This window comes from Monodelphis domestica, chromosome 2 (assembly GCF_027887165.1).
Source record: "Monodelphis domestica isolate mMonDom1 chromosome 2, mMonDom1.pri, whole genome shotgun sequence".
Classification (NCBI taxonomy): Eukaryota; Metazoa; Chordata; class Mammalia; order Didelphimorphia; family Didelphidae; genus Monodelphis; species Monodelphis domestica.
In genome coordinates this window covers 174,170,048-174,191,163 of record NC_077228.1, presented here as the reverse complement: position 1 = coordinate 174,191,163, position 21,116 = coordinate 174,170,048, and positions in this window count along the sequence as shown.

Below are 21,116 nucleotides of genomic sequence, written 5' to 3'. Positions count from 1 at the left end.
GTGACTTCAATTCATTTGGCATCAGTTTCCTTCTCTATGAAAGGCCACTCTTGGCCTATTGGTGATCTTCAGGAGCTCTTTCTCCTTGTACATTCTTTGAGATGTTATAAAAGAATAATTTTGTATTTTATATCTGAGATAATATTGTGGCCCCTTTAATCTGTCCAAATTTCATCTAAGAAGAGCAATATTGAGTAAAGAACCCTAGTCAGAAATGAGGAGAACTGAATTTCATTCCAAGATCTGTTATTGAAGAGATCTGTTGCCTTGGTAGGGTCATTTTTTTCCTCTGAGTTTCAACTTTTCATCTCTAAAATGAAAGATTTGCTCCTGATAATATCTTAAGCCTCTTCTAACTTTGGCCTTAGAGGAAATTTAGTCCAACTACTTCATTTTCTAAGAACTCAAAGATTTTTTTCAAAACCTGAAATTCTCTGATAAGGGTTAGGATGGAACCATTGTGGGAAGTCATGACTAGGTTGAGAATGAGAAGACCTGGGTTCACATCTTGGTTCTGTCACTTATTCCTATTTATGTGACATTTGGAAATTTACTGGTATTAGTTCATTTGTTTTTAAGAAGAGGGAGTTAGATTTAGGTGATCTCTATTATGCCTTTTCTCTTTGAATTTTCTTCCAATGATCAAGTGATGATCCTGTGTTTTGTTGTCTAAGTGGGAAGAATTGGAAGACAATTGGTGAAGGGTGTTGGTGAAAGACTATTTTTGTTTACTTTCAAATGTGTGGGTTGAAAATCTACTTTGTACCAGAAAATAAGGAGGGTCAGCAAAAATCTAGAAAGTCTGGTCTGTCAGAGACCAGGGATGCTGATCTCCAAGGACAGTAGGGGGAATGTCTCATATTTTCTATAAAAAATCTCCCTTCATAATTCCCTTCAGGTTTAAATAAAGATATCTTGCTTATTATGATACTAATGGAATTGGATTGATTGGGAGAGTAGCCAGAATTTAATGGATTTTGGTCTTTCACTTTTAAGTTTTTATTCATACATGCTGACCATTTGTAAAATTTTAGAGCTATAGAACATTCATTCCACAATGATTCATTTGTAACATTAGATTTGATAGAACAAATCATATCTTTGCATTCAGTTCTCTTATGTTCAGAGGAGAACAATGAAAGCAGAGAAATCTTCCTCTTTGATGTTAAATTCCAGTGATATTGCATGTATCTTGTAGGAACCTTTTTTTCACATTTTGTATTCTTCAATAGAATGTAAACTCCTTTATACCAAGTGAAGGAACTTTGCCTTTGTTTCTAATCCCAGAGTTTAGTGAAGGGATTGGTTCAGAGTAAGTACTTACTCATGAACTATTGACTAATTGATTGTTTCATACTTATGTGTTCTACTGTCTATATCAGTGTTTCATTCTCTTTACCACCTTTCCAGCAGCCTCATTTTGTAGATGGTGAGAGAACCATGGAAGTAGAAGAAGTTTCTCAGGGGTTCTACAGGACACTTGTGGTGATTTCTTCCATCATTGGCTAGAATTTTCAAAAGTTTTTAGAAACAGAATTGAGTAAAGAAAGAAGGACAAATAGTGGGTAACTGGTTAATGTGGAAAGCAAGGAAATCCAGTTGAATCAATGTAAAAATCATAAAAATTCTTCAAAAACCCACAATTCTAAGGATTCTGACCAATGGGCACATACCTTAGGCCATGATGTTTGAAATGTTCTAGCCTCCACAATTAATCTATTGATGATGAAGTAAGGTAATACCCAAATTATCTATTCCTTGTTCTATATTAGAAACTCTTTAAAATAGGAAGGGCATGACAGTACTTGTTTTCCTCAAACTTCAACTTTGGAGCCCCAATGAAATTTTTTTGTTCTGGTAAAATTTGTTGGAAGAAGGAAATAGAATTATAGCATCAGCTTAGATTTTTATAGCAATTTACACTATATCGAGAGCTTTCTCTTGAAAACCCAACACCATGAATTTGGTGGGAAAATAGGGTAATATTATTCCTATTTTTGCATGGCAAAATGAAGTCTGAAATTTGTTCAGTGACATGGTCAAAGTTATGTAGATAGACCTAGTGTTTGATGGCAGATGTTTAACTCCTATTCTGCTTCATACGTGATTATTTCTAAGTCTTGCCTAAGAGTCTTCAAAATTAATAATATATGTCAATATAAGCACTTAGACTTTCTTAGCCTACTTGTGATCTCTGTCTTCTTTTTTCTTTCAGATTTGCAGAGATCTAGGAAAGATGTCCTACCAGTATGATCAGCAATGCAAACAGCCTTGCCAGACACCTCCAATCTGTTTAAAATCTTGTGAATCCACGTGTCGAACATCATGTCTTCCCAAATGCCCAGAGTCATGTATTCCCAAATGTCCTGAGCCTTGTATTCCCAAGTGTCCAGAGCCATGCATTCCCAAATGTTATGAGCCATGTATTCCCAAATGTCCTGAGCCTTGTATTCCCAAGTGTCCAAAACCATGCATTCCCAAATGCCCAGAGCCATGTATTCCAAGATGTCCTGAGCCTTGTATTCCCAATTATTCAAAGCCATGTGTTCCCAAATGTTATGAGCCATGTATTCCCAAATGTCCTGAGCCTTGTATTCCCAAGTGTCCAGAGGCATGCATTCCCAAATGTTATGAGCCATGTATTCCCAAATGCCCAGAGTCATGTTTTCCCAAGTGCCCTGAGTCATGTTCACCACCACAGTGTTTGAAGGGATGTCCCCCTTGCCCTGCACCTTGCCAACTGCAATATCTTCCAAAGGGGAAGTAACAGTGTCAATTGCTGGCAGAACCATGAAATAAGAAGATTGGGCATCTCTGTGAAGGCCTGTTCTCTTTGTCACTTTTAGAACCTTGATGCTTTGCTGCCCTTGAATTGCTATGTATGATATCTCTGGGGAAAGGAATTTGTCTTGGTGTTACCATTATTTTTTTAAAATAAGATACTAGCCTTTCCTAATTTCCACCACCAACTCTGCACCTTCAGAGGTGGGAGACATCAAAGAAAATTTCAACCTACTCATTATCAGCTTTCCTGAAACCTGGGAAGAAAGGCAACCTTGAAAGGTTATATTCTCTAATACCCTAACACTATATCTCTTGTTCTCTGTGCTATAAACTGGATGGAGATTTCTATCTCTAGTGTCTTTGTGTAAATATACTCCTACTGCCCCAAATAAAGCAAATGTTTCATGGTGAGACCAGAACTTCTATTTTAATTCTATCTGCCTTACATTTATAGCTCACTTACAAGATTGTGTCTGCTCATTTCATATCAGTGTTTTCTATCCATGGTTAATGCTTAGATAAAGGTCTTGTGTATTAATGGTACTTATGTGAATCTCCCTCTCTAAGAAATCCTTCATAAGTCATCACCTCCTATCCCTGATTTTTCAGGGAAACTTTCTTATCTGCAGGGGATCTAGAGATGACACATAATACTAATTCTAGTTGTTGACCTGGTGTTCCTATAGTGAAGGGAGAAAAGTGTCATTCAGTCAGCTCCATTCTGCTTGTGCCTTCAGCAGAGCTGTATAAAATCCTGAAACGACTTGTCTTTAAGGCTGAAACTCTTATGATATTATTTATCTATTTTTGAAAATGATTTTAAAATTCCCACCCATTTATACCCTCCCCATCTCAATGATACTAACCCTTGTCTACCATCATTCACAATTGCTTGTCTATCTTCCAGTCCCCAGTTCTTCATTGCCATTACCCTCCAATGTCTCACTCTTAGACTAATCATTTTTTCCACTGTGCTCTCTGGAATGCTTGCTCTATAATTTTTTTTTCATCTGGAATTTTTTTCTTTTTTCCATTTCTTCCATCTTCTGCTTTACTCTAAGACCTGCCTTTGTCTTAGTAGCAAGACCTCAGTCCATCTTTTTTAGCACTGATAGTACTTGCATTCACTTTCTCCAACTCCCTGGTAAAGGTGAGAGAGTTGTTCTTTTTTGCTATGTCTCTGCTTCTCCTAGATCTCAATCACCCAATGACCACTTTTCCTTTGAGTTGATTCCATCACAGTACTGGTTGTTATTATCTATTGATCTCTCAGATATTCTTCTTTGTTCCTTAAAAAGGAAAAAAAAAACTGTGATTGGATCATAACCTTTCCTCCTTACTGACACAAATTCACACTAGAGGAATTCAACATGCATTTTGGTATTCTATTTTATTCCAATTTATTAATTAACCAGTATCACAATTTACTCATGGTAGAACAAGAAATAATATGTGGCTGTTGTTAAAAATATCTATAATTTTAGATAGGGGAAGGAAAGTAATACAGAAGGGAAAACATATAAATATTGAATTTATTTAACATATAAGGAAAGGGAAATGGGAAAAGGTGAAATCTGAATTTGTTAATCCACTAAATAGGCAATATCTAACTTACACTAGACTAAAACCCAAGTTATCTAAAAGCAAGTCCAACAGGGGTCAGTATCTCACAAAGAGTCCTTGGTGAGCCAGAAACAGGAATCCCAGGTATAATGTCCACAGGTGGTCCCTTCTAAGTAGATTTCCACTCTTCAATCACTGCCCAGCATAGGAGATTTAGAAAGGCCAGTAACTTGACAGATGGGCTTTAAGATGATTCACACATACACCTGTCTCCCTTCTCTCTCAGGTCCAGAGTAACAGTTGATCAACTGTCTCTAGGAATTCTGACCCAACCAGGCTTAGGAAGATTCTGAGTCTCATGCCCTGTCAATCATTCCCTTGCACCCTATAATTTCCCCATCTACAGTCCCCCCTTTGCACAAAGCCTAAATCATGTTGAAAACACTATTTTGGCATTTGTGCACAAACTAACTTACTTACAGATTACCTAAACTAAAATATCTACCCAAAATAACAAACCACCTACACTCAGCTATCATAATTTATCTAACACTATTCTATTCTAGGAATTTCATCAAAGAACTGAAAGAAGGGATTAAATAATGAACAAGTACAAATTTCAAACATATGCAAAAGCACAAGCAAATAACATCAAAAGCAAAAGATAAATACAACTTCCATGCAAACATTAAACTCATAAACACTACTCTTATCTACTGTGAAGATTGGATTTAGCTATCTCCTGATTGTAACAATGAAGATACTTAGCTCTTTCTTTATTGTGAAGATAAAACTGTAATCTCCTGATTGTAACAATGAAGGTACTTAGTTCTTCCTTTAGAATGAAACTAGAATTGTAAGCTACACTCTATTTTTAAATTTTAACTACAAAAAAAGGTTTTAAGTAACTACAAAAGGTGAACTTAACAAAAGAGTGCTGAGAACTAAAGAATGGACCATCCTGGAGAAAATCTAACCAAAGAAGGTGAGAACTAAAGAATGGGCAGTCCTGGAGAAAAGTATCTGCTGTGACTGGTAGACATGAAAATTTAGAGGAGGTTACACAAGAGAAAAAGATCTTTAAATAGAGGGGGGAAAGACTGAAGTGAGACCGCAGTCAGTCACCCTGGGCTTGAAGTGAAGGATAAGTCACTCGGAGCTGAAGGGAAGATGGACATTTGGACCTTCGGGCATGCGGAGATTTGGTCACTGACTCAAAGGAGCAACTGGAAGACCAACACTCAGACTTATTTAGACTATCACCATTGGTGAGTGAAAAGCTGACTTAGTGACCCCCACCTTTCTGGAGGCATGAAGCCTCCAGGTAAGACCCAACTTCTTGAGACTCTCTTCCCCTGGCTGGGACTTAGAAATTCTAACTGGTATAAAAGAAGAAGCCAGAGTCCTCTCTCTCTCTCTCTCTCTCTCTCTCTCTCTCTCTCTCTCTCTCTCTCTCTCTCTCTCTCTCTCTCTCTCTCTCTGTATCTCTCTCTCTCTCTCTCTCTCTTTAATATCTTCCTTCTATTGTGAATAAACTACCATAATTTCCATTTACTTTAGTAATTCATTTTGGGATTTAGTTAAATCCCTGGCAACCACCTAATGAATATATTATCAGTCCAACCACAATTAATTTTAATACTAATTAATTTAATACTAATACAAAACATACTACTACTATTGTAATGCATAATAGCAAACAGATAAATTTTTTTAAATTACAATAAACACAACATTGCATAAGTTTTACACAGAAATTAAAGAAAACCTTTAAACTCACTTATGCAAAATACATGTAGCAATAGGTAAAATTAAACATAAGTGATCTATTTACATAAAATTTACCTATATATACATATAGTACATATAGTACACAATATATACATGTATGCCATACATGTATACTTCATATTCATACATATGATACACACATTAAATATATACATATACTATAATACAATTAATTTTACAATCTATTACATATACTATTTACATATATTTACATATGCATTTACAATTTTGTGTGATATGGGATGTTATGTGTTATTTGTGTTATGTAATGTATGTTGTTATGTATGTTATAATGCAAGTCAGTACCTTATCTTATTGATCTTAAATTTTCATCTTTATCTAATAAAAATATCTATCTTAATAAAATTCTATTAATTATCTATTAAGTATGTACTTATTTAATTATCTACCTAATTTTTGTTGGTAACTAATTTATAACTACTTACAATATTGTTAGTACTCTAACTATACATTGTTTCACTCATTCACATAGCAAATCATTGTAACCTAACCATGTTTATGTATTTGTGTTTATGTTTTGTTATGTTATTATTTTTGCTATGTTATGTTGGTTTGCTAATGTTATGTTAGTGTTACTGTTATGTTAATGTTATATTACTGTTGCATGTAATATACTTACCAATACTTCAGATTTTTTCTCCTATTTTCATCTCATCTTGATTGAACTCCATGGTAGTAAATATATTTATGAATGTTTGTGAATATGTGTTGTGTTGTTTTGTGTTATAATACATTACTCCAATTTTCTTAATTCGTCAATCCATTAATCCTGTGAACCTCTTCATTGCAAATATCTCAAAGTCTTTAAATTTATAAGCGTTTCAGATTTTAACCATGTCCATTAATGTCCTGTATTCTCCTTTTCATCTGCATTGTCCTCTTCCATCCAGATGTCCTCTTCCACTGGAATGGTCCTCTTCTTACTGATCTTTCTGATTACTGACTCAATTTGACTAAAGATTCTGACTTTCTACTATTTATTCCTCTTCAATTTCTGCTTATCAATAATATATACATTTTCATTATTTATACAATGTGCTAATTTTATATGTGAACAATGATACCATGAATCCAAAACTTTTACTGAAGATGGAGATATTAATACAATGGTATAAGGACCTAACCAACTCTCCAGCATTGCTGATGTTTTAGCAAAACTTTTCAGATATACCATATCTCCTGGTTTGAAATTATGGAGAGACTAATCCATTGGACCAACTTGGATCAATACTCCCATATCATGTAATTCTTTAAGTCATTGTAAAGCACTTGGATGAGAAGCAAGTTGACAATCTCCTCCTAAGAGAGATGTATAGACTGTATTACAAATCTTTGCCTGTAGTGGAGCATGTCCAAAAATCATTTCATAGGATGATACATATAAATCTGCTCTTGGTCTTGTACATAGGTAATACAAAGCAATAGGAATAATATCTGACCATTTTAGATGAGTTTCAGCACATATCTTCCCCACCATAGTCTTGAGTTCCCTATTTACACGCAGCATATGACCTGAATTTTTGTGGGTGATAAGGAACATGATATTTGGGTGTTATTCCTAGATTCTCATAGACTCTTTTCAGGATATCTTGGGTGAAATGAGATTTCTTATCAGAGTCTAAGGTAAGTGGTACTCCAAATCTAGGAATAATTTCCTTAATCAACACTTTTACCACAAAGCTAGCTGTATTTGTATTTGATGGAAACACTTCAGGCCACTTAATTAATCTGTCTACAATTACCACACAAAACTTGTATCTTCCAGCTTTTGGCATGCTGATGTAATCAATTTGCAGACTCTCAAATGGACAATATGCTAAAGTTCTCCCACCTAAACCTTTCTGTCTGAATGCCTCTTGATTGAAGTTTTGGCAAACAGAAAAGCTTGTACAGATATCATTAGCTACAGTACTTATTCCAGGAGCTACCCATTGCCTCTTTACAGAGTTTACTACAGCTTGAGTACCAAAATGACCCTTGGTGTGGATGGCTTGACACAAATAGGTGTACAAATCTTTTGGTAACAGTGGTTTTACAATGTCTGCAACCCATATTCCATGTTCTTTCCTTACTCCAAATTTCTCCTTCCACTTTTGAATTTCTAACTGTACATAAGCTTTTTCTAGATCATCAGATTCAATAGTTGACAAATTCATTACATATACTGGAGAATTTCTAGCTTCAAATTTTGCAGTTATATCAGCTCTATGATTTCCTTTAGAGTCTGGATCTCTGCCATAAGTATGACTTCTACAATGGATCACCACTAGCTTTTTAGGTTTTTGGATGGCATCCAACAAATCAGTTATTATTTTTGCATGAGCAATTGGTTTTCCCGATGAAGTAATAACACCTCTTTGTTTCCAGAACTATCCTGTAGCCTGACAAACAGAAAATGCATAATGAGAGTCTGTATAAATATTTGCACTTTTCCCATCAGCTAGAAGACATGCTTGCTTTAAAGGGACCAACTCTGCCCCTTGAGCACTAAGGTTACTAGATAATGTTACATATAACAGTGTCTCAAATTCTGTGACAACTGCAGCATCTGTACATCTAATTCTATTACACAAATATGAAGAACCATCAGTGAAAAATACCAAGTCTGTATTTTTAATAGGAGTGTCTTCCAAATCCATCCTAGGCATATCCACTAGATCTACTACTTCTATACATTCATGTAATGGTTCATCGTTTTTTGGCAAATCAAGAAGAAGTGTGGATGGATTTAATACACTATACCTTCTGAACTGGATGTTTTCACTATCTAGGAGTAGGTGTATAATTTCATACTTAGATATTCATTGGTCTGAATATGCTTGAGTATGAAATTTCCTCATTAATGCTTCTATTTGATGTGATCAATATACAGTCAATGGACATCCCAAAACTAAATCAGTTGACTTCTGGACCAACACAGCTGCAGCTGCTATATCCCTTAGACAAGGAACTGTACCAGAAGCTATTAGATCAAGCTGCCAACTATAATATCCAATTGGATGATGCCAACATGGAAATATAGAGATCCCCAGTTTATTTAGTTTGAGTGTAGAAAACCCCAGGTTTTGACCTTGTCACAGGAGAGGTTTCCCCCTGAGGGAAGGTCCCTCTTCACCAGACAGTGAACTTCCTGGTAGTTTGGGTGGGAATGGCTAATCCCATCCAATATTGAATATCCCTTTTGTCCCAATGGTTTCTTCCCCCTAGGCTAAGGTCCATGACCAAGGTGACCCAGCCCTAGGCTAAGTCTTTCCCTTTTGTGTCCATTGTAGGGCCTCAGCCCCTCACTATTATTCCTATATGGAACTCTTCATTTTCCTTTCTTACCATTGTAAAGTCAATCAACTGTCCCTCTAATCCTAAAGCCCCCAGGTCACCTAGAATGGTATATAGGTTCCCCAAGTTCTTTAGTTCCATGGAGTCCATCCTGAGTCGGTGACACTCCCAGGGGCTGGTGACCAGGGCATCTTGACTCTGTGCAGTCTTGGAAAGCAGCTCTGTTGTCGTATTAGTAGCACTAACCCCTTTTCCCTTGATTAAAGAGTGATTTTTTACTATTTAATAGTTCTGTGTTTTTTTCTAGTTGACAATGACAACTTTGTCCCAAAGTCTGTGCCAGTATACCAGAAGCAATACCTTTTGTTTCATTGACAAATAGTTGAAATGCTTTTGTATATTCCAGGATACCCAGAGCTGGGACAGATAAAATGGCTTCTTTAAGCTTACTAAAGGTTTGCAGATGTTCAGGTTTTAGTTTCAGAGGTTCTGGTTATGTATTCCTGGTTAAGTCTGTTAAACACTCTGTTAATTCACTATACCCAGGTATTCATTGCCTACAGAAACCATTTATTCCAAGAATAGCTCTGAATTGCTTTTTGGTCTTAGGAGCACTCAGTTTCTGGATGTCTGCTGTTCTTTTCTGTGTGATATTTCTGGAACCCTCTGATAACACAAATCCAAGATATTGCACTCAAGGCAAAACCCACCATAATTTTGCCTTGGAGATTTTATGGCCACATTTATATAATTCTAGCAAAGAATCTTCCTATCTCTGAGACACACTTTAGCATTTGGGGATGCAAGGAGGATACCATCAAAAAATGCACTATTTCACTTTCCTTGAATGTTATGGTTTTTAGATCTCTATTTAAAATGTGTGAGAATTGGCTCAGTGAATCAGTATACCCCTGGGGAAGATGAGTCCAAGTCTTCTGTATTTTTCCCCATATAGAAACAAAGATCTTTTGAGAATCCTTGTGAATCAATATTGAGAAAAATGCTGAGTACTTGATACATGGACTTCAAGATGATTCACACATACACCTGTCTCCTTTCTCTCTCAGGTCCAGAGTGACAGTTGATCAATTGTCTCTAGGAATTCTGACCCAACCACGCTCAGGAAGATTCTGAGTCTTATGCCCTGACAATCATTCCCTTGCACTCTGACAGTATTACAAACCTATTTCTATATTCCCAATAAAGTTGATTACTGAGCACTGAACATGGGATGTAATCAATGATGATTTGTTGAATAAAAAAGGTAAAACAAATGACTAAATATATCAATAGAAAACCAAAAATATTTAGACAAAAAGAATAATATTCTGGGTGGGATTATTTGTGATGTCATTCTCATACTATCTTCTCTGATCATAGGAAAAATTTTGGGGAAGCATGTCTTGATCCTTCCCAGGGAGAATATTGGAGTCTCCAAGTAAGAAAGAACCTTGTTCATTTTTGTTATGTGAGAATGTTGTTTTTAAAACAAAAACAAAATTATTAGAGAAAGCAATCACTCTTAATTCTCTATTTGAGAAAAAACTTGACTGGTTGACTTAAAACCCCTAAGAATTATGTAACATTTAGCAGGTCAAAGCCACTTGCATGGCTATCTGAGTACTTAGGGGCAATTCCACACAGTATCTCAAGTCTTAGTTTTGTAGCTTTATATTTAAATTGGCATTTGATGCCAATGTCTATCATGAGAACACTGGAATGAATTGACGAAAAAGAGGATATTATATTTGTGTCAGTGAACATATGTTCAAATATATTCTTGACTAATTAATCCTGGTGTCTATGATCCTTCTGAATTATGAATAATGGCAAAATCTGGTGATCAGGAAGGAATGGATATTTGGTTAGAGAACTAATTTAAGTACTGTTAAATTATGAAACATTTCCTTTGTTCTTTGCCATTTTCTAAGTAGTATTTCTTTAACTCATTCTTTTCATGATTTTCATCCACTTCTGATTATTCCAAATTTTTTTTATTTGGAATAGTTGGGTATATATAAATTTCAAGGAAATGGAGTAGTATGGCAGAAGAGACAAAGTTAGGAGAGTTCTGAAATAAATGGTTTTGTGGTCTGTCTGGGCAACTTAATCTTGGGATGACCATAGCCTTTTGAGATGAAATGGTGACTTGAAGGAGTTAGCCATCTGGGGAAGGGCATCACCAAGAAAAAAACTCATTTCAGTTAATATTGGTGGGTGACACTGTAATGGAGGCTATGCTCCTTATTCCTAGGAACCACTCCTGAAAATCAGAATTAGTGACTCATATATAGGGTGAATTATATGCAAGATTCTTTTCTAGATGTTAAAAATATAAAGAAAAAAAGATATGATCTCTTCCCTTAATCTGTTTGTACTTTTTTATTCAACAAATCATTTTTGATTGCATCCCATATTCAGTGCTCAGTACTGAACTCTTGGGAATATAGAAATGGATCTGTAATACTGTCAGTCTTACTGCCACATATTATTTCTTGCTTAACCATGAGCTTGTATTTTACCTTCAATTTGGTCATTAGTGGGGTCCTGTCCACTCTACCTTTTCATTAGAACCAATAGATTTGCTACTGGAAAATCTTCTAAACCAGATCTGTAGAAATTCCTCTTGGGAGGAGCCAAGCCCCTTGAGCTCCCTTTCCACCAATGCCCAAGTATTTTTTTTACTCTTGCAGTTCTTATTTGCAGAACCCAAATCAACTCAACACTACTATTACATTAATAAAAAGCATGCAAAGGATTATTCCCATTCTTTGTCTTTGTAATAATGGAGACCATGGTTCTTTTCTATGACCACCACTACACTCAATGTTTTTTCCCTCTTCTGATAGAAGGCAAGCTCCTATGGGTTGATGAATTGCTTGATTTAGTTTTTGTATTGCCAGGTCTTAGCATACAGCTTAGAATTTAGTAAAAGCTTAACAAAGATGTCTAATTCATTCCTTCATCCATGATTCCTGAATCAACCTCATGCCTTTCATTGCCAATGCCACCATTTTAGTTAAAACTTTACAATCTTTTCTTGATCATAGCAGTATCTCCTCAGTAGTATTCCTATTCCTTTTTTTTTAAGTTTTGCTTATGAAATAAAGCTTTGGTACAAATGCAGGTCACTTCAGTTGTGGGCACTTGTGAGGAATACTGAGGCTCCTGGGAACAAACATTCTGTGTTCTCTTACTGTGAATGATATGGAAGCTCTTTCCTTTGGTTTCTTAGCTGGAACAATGATGTCTTTGAAACTACAAGATGGGGATAGTCTTTCTCTCTTTCTAGCAGTGTGCAGGAAATGAAATTCCTTTTCACCCAAAGTTTATGTGCATCATATAATCATTGAGGGCTGAAGGAAAGACCACCCAGACCCTTTATGAGCTGTGGTCTTAAAAGTCAATTTTTGGGTTTTGATCTGTTTTAATGATGCCATTACATTTCTAAGTGCATGTGGTGAAATCAACAGACATCTTGGGAATTCCAGCCATAATAACCTAGAGAGATTATTGTAGGACAGATGTAAGCCTCCAACGTGCCTTTGGACTTAAAACTTGGTGGAATTATGACATAAAGGAATGGAATCAAGTTGTGTACTTCCTCTCCCTCCAATACCCAAAGACTGAGATAGTTTAATTTTGTCAGGAGATTAAACTTTTTTGTTGATATTAGGGGGAAAGACTTTTTTAATACCATTCAAACTTGTATTTCTTTTCTTCTTTTTTAAAATTAATTAATGTATTTCTGGTTACATTAAAATTCTGAGGTATCTCACCTTCTCCCCCACATTACTAAACCATTAATAACATCATCCAACAAAAATTATGTTTATATAAATTATGTCTTTAATGTTCTATTTATCTGTTCTTTCTCTGGAGTTGACATTCAGAAGTTATTCTTCAAATATTAATTCTGTAGCTGTATATAATGTTCTCTTGGTTCTACTCATTTCAATGAGTGAATCATTTCATGTAGGTGCTTCAAAATTAAAAAAAAAATTAACCTGCTCATCATTTCTTACTGAGCAGTAGTATTTCATTACAAACATATGCCACAATTTGTTCAGCCATTCCCAAATCAATGGACATCCCCATAACTTCCATTTCTTTACCACCACAAAGAGAGGTACTATAAATATTTTGTAACATGTAGGTGCTTTTCCTTTTTCCCTGATCTCCTTGGGAAACAGATTCAACAGTGTTATTATGGAGTCTAAGGTTATATTCAGTTTTATAACTCTGAGTATAATTTGAAATTGCTCTTCAAAATACTTGAAATGAAGCAGTTCATTTTTCCACCAATAGTGTGTTCTTGCTGTTTTTAAACATCTCCATTTTCATTTTGCTATTTTATTATTTTGGCCAATCTGATAGGTCTGATATGATATCCCAGGATTATTTTGATTTACATTTCTCTAATTGGTGGTGATTTAGGGCATTTTTCATATGTCTACCTGATTTTTCATATTCATATACTTTAATTTCTTTATAAAAACTTCATGTGTTTTGACTAGTTTTTACACTTGGGGATGGACTCTTATTCTTATAAATTTGACAACGTCCTATATATATTTAGATATGAGACCTCATATTGGAAACTGTATAAAAAATTCCCAATTTTCTACTTTCTAATCTTGGCTACACTACTTTTATTTGTTCAAAACCTTTTTAATTTAATGTAATAAAATTTATAAATTTTATATCTATTTCGCAATATTCCCTATCTCTTGCTTATTCATAAATTCTTCTCCTATCTACAAATCTGATAAGTAGTATATTCCCTGTTCTAATTTGCTTATGATATATCTATGTCTAGGTCATGAACCCATTTTGTGAATCATGTAAGATGTTGATCTATATGTAGTTTCTGCCAAATTGCTTTTCAATTGTCCCCAAAAATTTTACTCCCCATTGAGTTCTGATCCTAAAAACTTGGATCTAAACTTTTATTAAATACAAAGTTACTATAATCTTTTACTACATTTTGTTGTGTGTCTTTTTTGTTCTATTAACTTTCTGTTTCTTAGACAGTACCAGAGTATTTTGACAATTACTGCTTTATAACAGAGTTTAAAATCTTGTACAGCTAGATCTTCTTCCTATGTATTTCATTCATTACCATATATCATATATTCTTGCTCTTTTATTCTTCCTAGTCAATTTGGTTATTATTATTTCTAGTTCATTAAAATAATTTGTTGATAAATTTATTGGACTGTCATTGAATAAGCAGATTAGTTTATGTAAGATCTTCATTTTAATTACATTGGCTCTGCCAAACCTTGAACAATGAGTGATTCTCCAATTATTTAAATCTCACTTTATTTATGTAAAATGTATTATTATTATGCTCATGTAGTTCCTGGAATTATTTTGTTAGGTATATATTTTATTCATATTTTCTTCTATTGGGAGCTATTTGAAATGGGATCTCTCATATCTCTTCTTGCAGGTTTTTTGTTTGTGATATGTAAAAATACTAAAATTCCAACTTTCAATAAAAAATGGAACTTGGTATCTATTAGACAACATACACCTTTCAGTCCTGAGGATTTAAATAAATTCAAAGAAGACATTCCCTTATTGGAGGAAGAGCCAATATTAATTATAAAAAGATAGGAGAACATATTCAAAAAATTTTACCCAACTTGGATAGATATCGAAAATTTATTAGAAAAATTTCTGACAAAGAGAGAAAAATAAAGTCATCTCTTTGGCTAATCAGAAGCAAGGGAAGGGAGCAAATTAGTGGCCAACTGAAAATCCACATTGGAACCCCAATGTTGAACCAGATTATACAAAACTAAACCAGGCCAGAGAAGCATTATTGACAGCCATGAAAGTGTGCTCTGATAGCCCAGATTCATGATCTAAATTTGAAAGCACCAAACAAGAAATAGATGAGACACCCTCCCAGTTTATGGACAGACTTATTGATGTGGTGAACATATATATGGACTTTCATCTATCCAGAGAAAGAGACATTAGCCAAATACATAGACAATTCATTAAGAATTGTTGTTCAGGGGTAAAAGAATTCTTTAAAACTAGCTGCCCAAACTGGGACTCTATGGATCTCAAAGAATTGAGGAGAGTAGCACATTTATACATTTATAAGGGCCATACAAAAAGATGTGAGGAAAACAGTAAATCAGTGGAACACTTACAGAAAGAAATTGAAAAAGAAAACTGAAAAATCAGGGAGAGACCATCCCTTTTCAGGAATCTGCAGATAAATCAATAACATGCCTTTATTGTGGAAAAAGAGGCGATTAATGATGGCCCATAAGAACTTGCTATGGAAAAAAGAAATAATAACAACTTTAAAAATAACTATAGAAATGACTATAATAATGATCATAGAAATCACGCCTTTAGGAGTGATAGAAATAATTATAATAACTATAGGAATTGTAATGCCAATTAGCATAATGACAGAGCTCAAACTGAAACAAATGAATATATACAACAAAATACCAAACAGTAATATATTAAAAAATGAAGCTTATGCACACTATACTCAGGGTGAAAATCCCCATCAGTGTGGAGAATCCCAGAAAACTGTCCAAGCATCTTTCTGATGGCGTGATGGAGGGGTGAGGGTGGGAGGTAGGGGATAGGGCCTTGGAATCAAAGAATGAAACCTTTGATTTTTACAGACCCTGATATTTTAATGCCGATTATCCCTATACATTCCCTCCCACATAGTAAGGAACCTCATGTAACCTTAAAGGTGGGTAATTCATATTATGATTGTCTCTTGGACACTGGAGCCTCTAGGTTGGCCTTGGTAAGCAAACCAGATGCAAAATGTAACTCTATTGGCTCTCTAAATGTAGTAAGTTTATCAAAAACACCTCAAAATATCCCAAAACTTTCTCCTTGCATGGTATGCGTGGGATCCCTAACTGTTGAACACTCCCTTCTTTTAATGTCTGGATCCCCCACAAACTTGCTGGGGAGGGATTTATTATGCAAACTACAGGCCACAATAATTTGTGCTCCAAGCAGATCTTTATGTCTGCCCTCCCTAATTTGTTAATATATGCACTCTGGGATATGAATTTTCCTCTAAGTACTGCATTGGCTGCATCCCATAAGGTTTGAAAGGATGTCTCACCATTATCATTTTCCTCAATGAAATTATTAATTGTTTCTATGATTTCTTCTCTAACTAACTGATTTTAGAGTATCATATTATTTAATTTCCAATTAATTTTTGATTTGGCTCTCCATGTACCCTTTCCTATCAATATTTTTTATTGCTTTATGATCTGAAAAGGTTGCATTTATTATTTCTGCTTTTCTGCATTTGAGTGACATATTTCTGTGACTTGGTGTATGATCTATTTTTGTGAATGTGCCATGTGGTGCTGAGAAGAAGGTGTATTCCTTTTTGTCCCTATTTATTTTTCTCCATATGTCTATTAACTCTAATTTTTCTAAGGTTTCATTCACCTCTTTTACCTCTTTCTTATTTATTTTTTGGTTTGATTTATCTAAATTTGACAGTGGTTGGTTCAAGTCTCCCACTAATATGGTTTTACTGTCTATTTCCTCCTTTAATTCTCCTAGTTTCTCCATTAGAAATTTGGGTGCTATACCATTTGGTGCATACATGTTGATTAGTGATATTTCCTCATTGTCTATACTCCCTTTTAACAGAATATATTTACCTTCCCTATCCCTTTTAATCAGGTCTATTTTTGCTTTGGCTTTGTCAGATATCATGATTGCAACTCCTGCCTTCTTTCTATCAGTTGAGGCCCAGAAGGTCTTACTCCAACCTTTAATTCTAACCTTGTGAGTGTCAACCCACCTCATATGTGTTTCTTAGACAACAAATGGTAGGGTTTTGGGTTCTAATCCAATCTGCTATTTGTCTACGTTTTATGGGTGAGTTCATTCCATTCACATTCAAAGTTATGATTGTCATTTGTGGATTTGCTGGCATTTTGATATCTTCCCCTAGTTCTGACCTTTCTTCTTTAGCTTTCTCCTTTTGAACCAGTGATTTACTTTAGGTCAGTCCCCCTAGTCCCCTCCCTTAATATGCTTCCCTTTCTAGCCCCTCCCTTTTTATGCTCCCTTCCCCTCCCCCCTCTCCTTCCCTCCCTTTTTATACTCCCTGCCTCTCCCCCTCCTTGATTTTCCTTTCTTTCTTACCCTGTTGGATAAGATAGTATTCAGGATCCCACTGGATCTAGATGTTCTTCACTCTCAGGTTTGATTTCACTGAGAGTAAGGTTTAAGTAATTCTACTTCATGCTCTCTTCCTCTCCTTCTCATATGAGAGTTTTCCCCCTCTCCTTCCCATGTGTATCTTTGTATGGGAAAGATTATTCTATTTAGTCCCCCCCCCATTTCTTGAAGTAAATGTTAGTATCATAGACTATTCCTCCCCTCCATTTTTCTTTCTTTGCCCCCCCCTTTCACCAAATCTTCTTGATGCCCCAATCTTTCCCTTTGCATGATTATTCTAACTACTCTTATGGTGCATACAATTTTTGAGAGTTACACAGTACATTTCCCCCACATATTAATATATATAATTTGATGTAAATGTAGTCCTTATAGAAGAGAGTTTGACTTAAAGAAAAAGATAAGATTTATCTCCTTTTCCCTTTCTTTCATATTTACCTTTTTATGTTTCTCTTGCTTTCTGTGATTGGATGTCAAATTTTCCACTAAGTTCGGGTCTTTTCTTAGCAAATGCTTGGAAATCTTCTATTTTGTTGAATGCCCATACTTTTCCCTGGAAGTATATAGTCAGTTTTTATGGGTAGTTGATTCTTGGTTGGAGACCCAGCTCTCTTGCCTTTCTAAATATCATGTTCCATGCTTTGAGGTCTCTCAGTGTGTTAGCTGCTAAGTCATGTGTGATCCTTATGGGAGCCCCCCTATATCATAAGCTCCTCTTCTTGGCTTCTTGTAGGATTTTCTCCTTTTCTTGGAAGCTCTTGAATTTGGCGATTAAATTCATGGGGGTTGTCTTTTGAGGATTTAGTATAGAGGGTGTTCTATGAACCCTTTCTATTTCTATTTTGCCCCCTTGCTCCAGAACATGTGGGCAATTTTCTTCTATAATCTCCTGTGGTATAGCTTCGAGGTTTTTGTTTACCTCTGGTTAATCAGGGAGACCAATAATTCTGAGGTTGTCTCTTCTTCCTCTGTTTTCCAAGACGGTAACCTTTTCATTGAGATATTTCTTTTTTTCTTCTAATTCATTAATTTTTTGACTTTGCTTTATTGATTCTTGCTGTTTTGTAATCTCTCTGTTTTCCATTTGCTTAATTCTGGTCGTTAGGGACTAGTTTTGCTTTTCAGCTTTGTCTGCCCTTCTATTAGATGCTTCCAGCTCTTTCTCTAATTGTGAAGTCTTGTCTATCAGACTGCTGATCTCTTTCTCCCATTTTTCTTTCCAAAAGGTTTCCATCTTTTGGGCATGTTTGCTATCTTCCATTTGCTTAATTCTGGTCGTTAGGGACTGGTTTTGTTTTTCAGCTTTGTCTGCCCCTCTATTAGATGCTTCCAGCTCTTTCTCTAATTGTGCAGTCTTGTCTATCAGACTGCTGATCTCTTTCTCCCATTTTTTTTCCCAAAAGTTTCCATCTTTTGGGTAAGCTCCAGTTTGAGATCTTCCAGAGCTTGTGGATAGTTTCCATTTTGGGAGGCATGTTCTGATTTTGTTTGGATTTCATCCTCATTCTCTTCTTTTCCTTTGGTACTCCCTCCATAAAAGTTTTCAATAGTCACTTTTTCCCCCTTTTCTTCTTGGAGGTTTGATTTTGGGACATGTGAGCCAACCTTTTGGTGATTTTATTCCATTTTCTTTTTTTGGTCTGGGGTCTGGACGATATGGGTGGGTTTTCTGTGAATTTAGGTTACCTCAGACTAGTTCTTCCCAGCCTCCGAGGTTTCTTAGAGCGTGGGCCCCATGTGTCCAGCCCAACCACCCAGGCGATCAGCACAGCTGGCCCTGGCGATCAGCCCAGCCCACCCAGGTGCTCAGCTCTGCCCAGGTGCTCAGCACAACCACCCCAGAGTTCAGTTCCGCAGCCCCCTGTGCTCAGCACAGGATTCTCCTGTGAAGCCGCCCTGAGAGGTCGTTTCCTTGCAGTCTTTAGATCCCAAGGACCCTGGTGTGCCCCCCACAGAGAGAGACACTCCTCACTCACTCGCTGTCCCAGTGAGCGCTCTGATAGCTTACTCTGGTTTGGTTGGGTGGGGGAGGGGCGGCTCAGTTCACATTTTTGTGTGAGCTTTTCCTCCTCCTTATAGTGTAGAAATTTTCAAACCCCATGTACCTTTGTTTCTGTGGGGTACTGGAGAGTCCCTCCGTTCTTCCAAAGGTGATTTTTATGTTCATTTGAGGTAGTCTATTTAGTTCGGTGCTGGGGAGGGGAAGCGAGTCCCGTCTAGATTGCAGCCATGTTTACCCAGAAGTCCCCGCAGATCTTTATCATTGGAAGTACCTGAGGAATCTTTAAATTTACTTCCTCTACTTCTCTCAGAGATCCAGGAGGTAAAAGAGACCCCCACCTTTTCAATACCTGAAAATATACTGGACTCTCTTCAGGCCACATCTTCTTCTGATGTAGGCTTACTTAAATCAGCTATCCCTGTGCAAATTAAAACTAGATCTAGCCCACCTCCTTCCTCAGTACCCCCTCTCAAAAGAGGCAATTGAGAATATTACCCTGATAATAAATTCATTAATTGACCAGGGAATCATAATTCCCTGTAAATCTGAATACAAAATACCTATCTGACCCATTAAAAAAGCAAAATTGGGGCCCAATGGCAAGCAACTCTATAGATTTGTCCAAAGCCTGAGAGCAGTGAACAATCATGTTATAAAGAGACACCCTGTAGATTCCAACATAAATACTATTATTTCTTCCATTCCTAGCACAGCTACATACTTTAGAGTAGTAGACTTGTGCTCTGCCTTCTTTTCCATACCTGTACATAAAAATTCCAGGCATATTTTTTCCTTCACATGGAGAAACTCAGTAGACATGGACTCGTCTGCCTCAAGGTTATGTGGAAAGTGCAAATTTTGCACAAATTTTAAGTCAAGACACTGTCAATATAAAGTTTAAAAACAGCAAATTAATAAAATGTGTAGATAATCTACTCTTGGCTTCAACAAATGCTGAAGCATGCCAAGAGGATAGTAAGCACCTCCTCCTATAACTACATAAAAGAGGGCACAAGATCTTGAAGAAAAAGGTTCAGTGGTGTCTCCCAAAAGTAGAACACTTGGGATTTATTTTAACTGCTAGTAGCCATGCAATTTCTCCTACACACATTGAAAATATCCAAAAATTAAGCACTCCTACTTTGAACTTTAAATTACTCCACCCTACTTAGATCTTACTTTATGGAGAAGATGAAATTGTAATCTCCTGATTGAAAAATGAAGGTTCTTAGTTCTCATCTTATAGTGAAGATAGAACTCTAAGCTAAGTCTATTTTAAGATTTTAATACAAAAAGGTGTTAAGTAACTATAAAGGGTAAATTAATCACAAAAACTATAAAAAGGTGAACTTAACAAAGAAGTATTAAGTAACTCAAAAGATATAATCTAATCAAAGAAGATGAGAACTGAAGAATGGGCAGTCCTGAAGAAAAGCCTCTGATGTGGTTGGTAGACCTAAAAATTTAGAGGAGG